A 7,425-nucleotide genomic window follows, 5' to 3' on the forward strand; every position below is an offset into this window, starting at 1 on the left:
CATGGGGGGACACAGTGGGACATGCAGGAGGGGGGGACATGGGATATGGGGGGACATGGGGGACACGGAAGGACATGGAGATACATATGGGACACGGAGGGGACATGGAGGGGGACAGGGGGACATGGGAGACATGGAGGGATATGGGAGGATGGGGGACATCGAGGGACATTGAGGGACATGGGGGACATGAGGACATGGGGGGACATGGGATATGGAGGGACATGAGGGGACATGGGGGGACATGGGGGGACATGGGGACCTGTCCCCCCAGGTGTGTGAGCGCCCGGAGGCCACGCGACGAAGCCCCCGCGTGAGTTTGGGGACACGGGGACATCCTGGGGGGGGGGTTGGGGACATCTGCAGCCTTGGGGACAAGGGCGTCCAAGGGCGTCTCATAGGGTTGGGGACAAGGACAGGGATGTCCCCACGGGGTTGAGGACCTCCCTGTGGGGCTGGGGACATTCCCATAGGGTTGGGGACGTTCCCATAGGGTTGGGGACATCTGCAGCCTTGGGGACAAGGGCGTCCAAGGGCCCTCTCATAGGGTTGGGGACAAGGACAGGGATGTCCCCACAGGGTTGGGGACATCTCTATGGGGCTGGGGACATTCCCATAGGGTTGGGGACGTTCCCATAGGGTTGGGGACATTCCCATAGGGTTGGGGACATCTGCAGCCTTGGGGACAAGGGCGTCCAAGGGCCCTCTCATAGGGTTGGGGACAAGGACAGGGATGGCCCCATGGGGTTGGGGACCTCCCTATGGGGCTGGGGACATTCCCATAGGGTTGGGGACATTCCCATAGGGTTGGGGACAAGGACAGGGATGTCCCCACGGGGTTGGGGACCTCCCTGTGGGCCTGGGGACAAGGATTAGGGTGTCCCCACGGGGTTGGGGACCTCCCTATGGGGCTGGGGACATTCCCATAGGGTTGGGGACATCTCTATGGGCCTGGGGACAAGGATTAGGGTGTCCCCACAGGGTTGGGGACAAGGACAGGGATGGCCCCACGGGGTTGGGGACATCTCTATGGGGCTGGGGACATTCCCATAGGGTTGGGGACATTCCCATAGGGTTGGGGACATCCCCCCGATCTTGGGGACATTGGGGACCAGGAGGGTCCCTGACCCCTGTCATTGTCCCCACAGCTCCGCAGCCACAAGGAGAATGTCCCCAATGGCCCCTGCGACGTCCCCAAGGGTCCCCTGGATGTCCCCAAGGGTCCCCTGGACGTCCCCAAGAGCCCCCTGGACGTCCCCAAGGGTCCCCTGGACGTCCCCAAGGGTCCCCTCGATGTCCCCAAGGGTCCCCTGGATGTCCCCAAGGGTCCCCTGGGCGTCCCCAAGGGTCCCCTCGATGTCCCCAAGGGTCCCCTGGATGTCCCCAAGGGTCCCCTCGATGTCCCCAAGGGTCCCCTCGATGTCCCTGCGTCCCCGCGGCGGCCCCCGCTGTCCCCGCGCCCCCCCTCGCCGCTGTCCCCCCCCCTGCGGCCCCGTCGCTCCTACAGCCGCCTGGAGGCCGCGACCCCCCCCGGGCGCCCCCCCCGCGCCACCCCCCCCGCGTGTCCCCCGTGTCACCGCGACGACGTCCCCGACGTCCCCGACGTCCCCATGGCCACCGACCTGCCCGGCATCGGCCTCGGCCCCGAGCGCAAGAGGAAGAGGAAGGTGCCGCCCATCGACGTGAGTGACGGGGGGGACATCCCTGTCCCCCCTGTGTCCCTTCATGTCCCCCATGTGTCCCCCTGTGTCCCCCGTGTCCCTTTATGTGCCCCATGTCCCTCCATGTCACCTCCTGTCCTCCATGTCCCTCCATGTCCCCCATGTGTCCCCCTGTGTCCCCCGTGTCCCTCCATGTCCCCCATGTGTCCCCTCTGTCCCCCTGTGTCCCCCGTGTCCCTTCATGTGCCCCATGTCCCTCCATGTCACCTCCTGTCCCCCATATCCCATGTCCCCCCGTGGCTGGTCCTGTCCCCTCACGTCCCTCTGTGTCCCTCCCTGTCCCCCCTGTCCCCCTGTGTCCCTTCATGTCCCCCATGTGTCCCCCTGTGTCCCCCGTGTCCCTTCATGTGCCCCATGTCCCTCCATGTCACCTCATGTCCCCCATGTCCCCCTATGGCTGGCCCTGTCCCCTCACGTCCCTCTGTGTCCCTCCCTGTCCCCCCTGTCCCCCTGTGTCCCTTCATGTCCCCCATGTGTCCCCCTGTGTCCCCCGTGTCCCTTCGTGTCCCCCATGTCCCTCCATGTCACCTCCTGTCCCCCATGTCCCCCCGTGGTTGGCCCTGTCCCCTCACGTCGCTCTGTGTCCCTCTATGTCCCCCATGTCCCTCCATGTCCCCCCATCCCTCCATGTCCCCCATGTGTCCCCTCTGTCCCCTTGTGTCCCCCGTGTCCCTCCATGTGCTCTGTGTCCCTCCATGTCACCTCCTGTCCCCCATGTCCCTCCATGTCCCCCTGTGTCCCCCTGTGTCCCCCGTGTCCCTCCATGTCACCTCATGTCCCCCATGTCCCCCCATGGCTGGCCCTGTCCCCTCACATCCCTCTGTGTCCCTCTGTGTCCCCCAGGTCCCTCAATATCCCCCATGTCCCTCCATGTCCCCCTGTGTCCCCCGTGTCCCTTCATGTGCCCCATGTCCCTCCATGTCACCTCCTGTCCCTCCATGTCCCCCATGTGTCCCCTCTGTCCCCTTGTGTCCCTCGTGTCCCTCCATGTGCCCTGTGTCCCTCCATGTCACCTCCTGTCCCTCCATGTCCCCCATGTGTCCCCTATGTCTCCCTGTGTCCCCCGTGTCCCTCCATGTCACCTCCTGTCCTCCATGTCCCCCTGTGTCCCCCATGTCCCCCTGTGTCCCCCTGTCCCTCCATGTGCCCCGTGTCCCTCCATGTCACCTCCTGTCCTCCATGTCCCCCTGTGTCCCCCATGTCCCCCTGTGTCCCCCTGTCCCTCCATGTGTCCCATGTCCCTCCATGTCACCTCCTGTCCCCCATGTCCCCCCGTGGTTGGCCCTGTCCCCTCACGTCGCTCTGTGTCCCTCCATGTCCCCCATGTCCCTCCATGTCCCCCCATCCCTCCATGTCCCCCATGTGTCCCCTCTGTCCCACTGTGTCCCCCGTGTCCCTCCATGTGCCCTGTGTCCCTCCATGTCACCTCCTGTCCCTCCATGTCCCCCATGTCCCCCTGTGTCCCCCTTGTCCCCCTGTGTCCCCCCTGTCCCTCCATGTCCCCCATGTCCCTCCATGCCACCACATGTCCCCATATCCATCCCTGTCCCTTCACGTCCCTCTGTGTCCTCCCTTTCTGTGTCCCCCCGTCCCTCTGTGTCCCCCGTCCCAACATCCCCCTGTCCTCACATCTCTCCATGTCCCCCCGTGTCCCCATGTCCCTCTGTGTCCCCCCCATGTCCCCCCATGTCCCTCCCTGTCCCCCATGTCCCTCCATGTCCCCCCTGTCCCCATGTCCCCCTGTGTCCCCCCATGTCCCCCCGTGTCCCTCCATGTCCACCCTGTCCCCACGTCCCTCCATGTCCCTCTGTGTCCCCCATGTCCCTCTCTGGCCCCCATGTCCCTCCATGTCCCCTCTGTGTCCCCCCATGTCCTTCTGTGTCCCCTCCGTCCCCACATCACTCCATGTCCCTCCGTGTCCCCCATGTCCCTCCATGTCCCCCCATGTCCCTCTGTGTCCCCCTGTCCCCACGTCCCTCCATGTCTCTCTGTGTCCCCCCCATGTCCCCCCAGGTCCCTCCATGTCCCTCTGTGTCCCCCATGTCCCTCCCTGGCCCCCATGTCCCTCCATGTCCCCCCTGTCTCTCTGTGTCTCCCATGTCCCTCTGTGTCCCCCCCATGTCCCTCCATGTCCCCCTTGTCCCTCCATGTCCTCCCTGTCTCTCTGTGTCCCCCATGTCCCTCTGTGTCCCCCCCGTGTCCCTCCATGTCCACCCTGTCCCCACGTTCCCCCATGTCCCTCTGTGTCCCCCATGTCCCTCTCTGGCCTCCATGTCCCTCCATGTCCCCTCTGTGTCCCCCCATGTCCTTCTGTGTCCCCTCCGTCCCCACATCACTCCATGTCCCTCTGTGTCCCCCATGTCCCTCCATGTCCCCTCTGTCCCTCTGTGTCCCCAATCCCAACATCCCCACATCTCTCCATGTCCCCCCATGTCCCCATGTCCCTCTGTGTCCCCCATGTCCCTCTGTGTCCCCCCCATGTCCCTCTACGTCCCCCATGTCCCTCTGTGTCCCCCATGTCCCTCTGTGTCCCCCCACATCTCTCCATGTCCCCCCATGTCCCCATGTCCCTCTGTGTCCCCCATGTCCCTCTGTGTCCCCCCCATGTCCCTCTACGTCCCCCATGTCCCTCTGTGTCCCCCCATGTCCCCCCGTGTCCCCCATGTCCCTCCGTGTCCCCCTATCCCCACGTCCCTCCACGTCTCTCTGTGTCCCCCCATGTCCCTCCGTGTCCCCCTGTCCCCACGTCCCTCCATGTCTCTTTGTGTCCCCCCCGTGTCCCCCATGTGCCTCCGTGTCCCCCCTGTCCCCCCGTGTCCCCCCCGTCCCCCTGACCGTGTCCCCTGTCCCAGCAAGGGGAGCTGGACGCCTGGGCCGCCCGCATGAACGCGCAGTTCGAGGAGGCCGAGCGCTTCCACCTGGTCGTCGAGTGACAACGGACCCGGCGACACCGTTTTGGGGCCATTAAACCGCTTTTCCTGTCGCCTCGTGACGTCACGCGTGTCTCTGTCCCCACCACACGAATGGGACGCCTGTCTCTTTAAGGGGGGGAGGCGCAGAGCAGCCAATCAGCGCGCGCCATGGTGACCCCCCCCCCCCGCGGCCTGCGTGGCCAATGGGGAAGCAGGAGGGTCACGTGGGGGCTCCAAAGAGAGGGGCGTGGCCTGGAGGGCGTGGTCAGCGTTGGTCACGCCCCTGTGGGCGGGGCCATGGGAGTCCAGGGGAGGGGGGCGGTCCCAGCCTCCTCCCCCCCCCCAATTAAACCTGCTCCCACCTGCGGGTCTGACCTCGTTAGCCCCGCCCCCTCATTAGCCCCGCCCCCTCGTTAGCACCAACGACATTAGCATTAACCAACCAAGACTTTAATGAGCTCCTCCCCTTGCCCCCCCACGTCGTTAATGAGCTCGTTAGCCCAGAGCCTCGTTAGGCCCCTCTTTTTCCACACGGGTCCCGGTGCCCTCTAGGGCCAGGCCTTAACGAGCGGCTCGTTAACCCGGCCTCCATTTGGGGGCCTCGTTAGTCCCAGCGAGCCGCACTGGGGGACCCTCATTAGCGTCTTCCCCCGGGGTTGCTAATTAGCGGCCTCGTTAGCCCCTCTGCCCTTGTTAATCCAACTCCTGGATGAGCGGCCTCCGCGGAGGCTCCGTCGGCCTCCGTCGCCCCCCGGCCTCCAGGAGGCCCCCGAGGCCCCCGCTCCGGGGAGGCTCCGTCGGCCTCCGTCGCCCCCCGGCCTCCAGGAGGCCCCCGAGGCCCCCGCTCCGTGGAGGCTCCGTCGGCCTCCGTCGCCCCCCGGCCTCCAGGAGGCCCCCGCTCCGGGGAGGCTCCATCGGCCTCCGTCGCCCCCCGGCCTCCAGGAGGCCCCCGCTCCGTGGAGGCTCCATTGGCCTCCATTGCTCCCCGGCCTCCAGGAGGCCCCCGCTCCGGGGAGGCTCCGTCGGCCTCCGTCGCTCCCCGGCCTCCAGGAGGCCCCCGCTCCGGGGAGGCTCCGTCGGCCTCCGTCGCTCCCCGGCCTCCAGGAGGCCCCCGCTCCGTGGAGGCTCCGTCGGCCTCCGTCGCTCCCCGGCCTCCAGGAGGCCCCCGCTCCGTGGAGGCTCCACCGGCGACGCGGGGGAGCGGAGGCCCCCGAAGGCCTCCGGGAGGCCCCCGAGGCCCTGCAGCCTCCCCCGGCCCTGCAGCCTCCGGTGCTCGGCGCGGGCCTCCCTGGCCAGGGCCTCCAGCTGGGCCGGGTGCTGGCGGCACCAGGCGAGCAGGAACTCGCACTCCTTGCGGCAGCGGCGGGCGATCGAGCGGAGGCCCCGGGGAGGCCGCCGCAGGGCGCGGGCCGCGTGCGCCAGGGCCCTCGGGGCGGCCTCCTCGGCCTCCAAGAGCTCGGCGGCCGCCAGGGCCAGCGCAGCGGCGCCCAGCGGCCCCGGCGGGTACCCGGCGGCGGCGGCGGAGGCCGCGGAGGCCGCCAGGGCCGCCGCCGTGGAGGGGAAGGGGCCGCGGGCGGCCAGCGCGGCCGCCAGGAGGCCGCGGGGGAGAGGCCCCCGCGGCGCCAGCGCCAGGGCCTGCGCGTAGGCGCCCAGCGCCCGCGGCACCTGGAAACGCAGCAGCGGCGACAGCCGCCGAGGGGCCCCCGGCACGAGGGGGCCTCCCGCGGAGGCGCCGGCGGCCTCTGCAGGTTGGGGCATCTTTGCCTTGGTCAACTTGGCCTCGGCCTCCTCAGTCTCGGCCTCCTTGGAGCGCTTGGCCTCCGTGGCCTCGTCCCCTGCGGTCTCGGCCTCCTTGGAGCGTTTGGCCTCCTCGGAGCGTTTGGCCTCCGTGGCCTCGTCCCCTGCGGTCTCGGCCTCCTTGGAGTATTTGGCCTCCGTGGCCTCGGCCTCCTTGGAGCGTTTGGCCTCCTTGGAGCATTTGGCCTCCTTGGAGCGTTTGGCCTCCGCGGCCTCGTCCCCAGCAGTCTCGGCCTCCTTGGAGCGTTTGGCCTCCGTGGCCTCGGCCTCCCCAGTCTCGGCCTCCTCGGAGCGTTTGGCCTCCGTGGCCTCGTCCCCTGCGGTCTCGGCCTCCTCGGAGCGTTTGGCCTCCTTGGAGCATTTGGCCTCCTTGGAGCGTTTGGCCTCCGTGGCCTCGTCCCCTGCGGTCTCGGCCTCCTTGGAGCGTTTGGCCTCCGTGGCCTCGGCCTCCTCAGTCTCGGCCTCCTTGGAGCATTTGGCCTCCATGGCCTCGGCCTCCTCAGTCTTGGCCTCCTTGGAGCATTTGGCCTCCTTGGAGCATTTGGCCTCCTTGGAGCGTTCGGCCTCCGTGGCCTCGTCCCCTGCGGTCTCGGCCTCCTCGGAGCGTTCGGCCTCCTCAGTCTCGGCCTCCTTGGAGCATTTGGCCTCCTTGGAGCGTTTGGCCTCCTCGGAGCGTTCGGCCTCCGTGGCCTCGTCCCCTGCGGCCTCGGCCTCCTCGGAGCGTTCGGCCTCCGTGGCCTCGGCCTCCTCAGTCTCGGCCTCCTTGGAGCGTTTGGCCTCCGTGGCCTCGTCCCCTTCAGTCTTAGCACCTTCGTTTTCGGCCTCCTCGGCCCCCTCCTTGTCTGCAGCGTCTTCGGCCTCGGCAACGTCCCCCCTGCCCTTGGCCTCGCCCACGGCCTCGACCAACGCGGCCTTGGGCCCTTTGGCCTCCTCCTTGCCCGGGGCCTCCCGAGCCTCCTCCTCCTCCTCCTCCTCGCCGCCCAGCTCCGTCACCA

This window comes from Tinamus guttatus, unplaced genomic scaffold (genome assembly GCF_059628265.1).
Source record: "Tinamus guttatus ecotype Peru unplaced genomic scaffold, ASM5962826v1 Tinamus_guttatus_pri_ptg000126l, whole genome shotgun sequence".
Lineage (NCBI taxonomy): Eukaryota > Metazoa > Chordata > Aves > Tinamiformes > Tinamidae > Tinamus > Tinamus guttatus.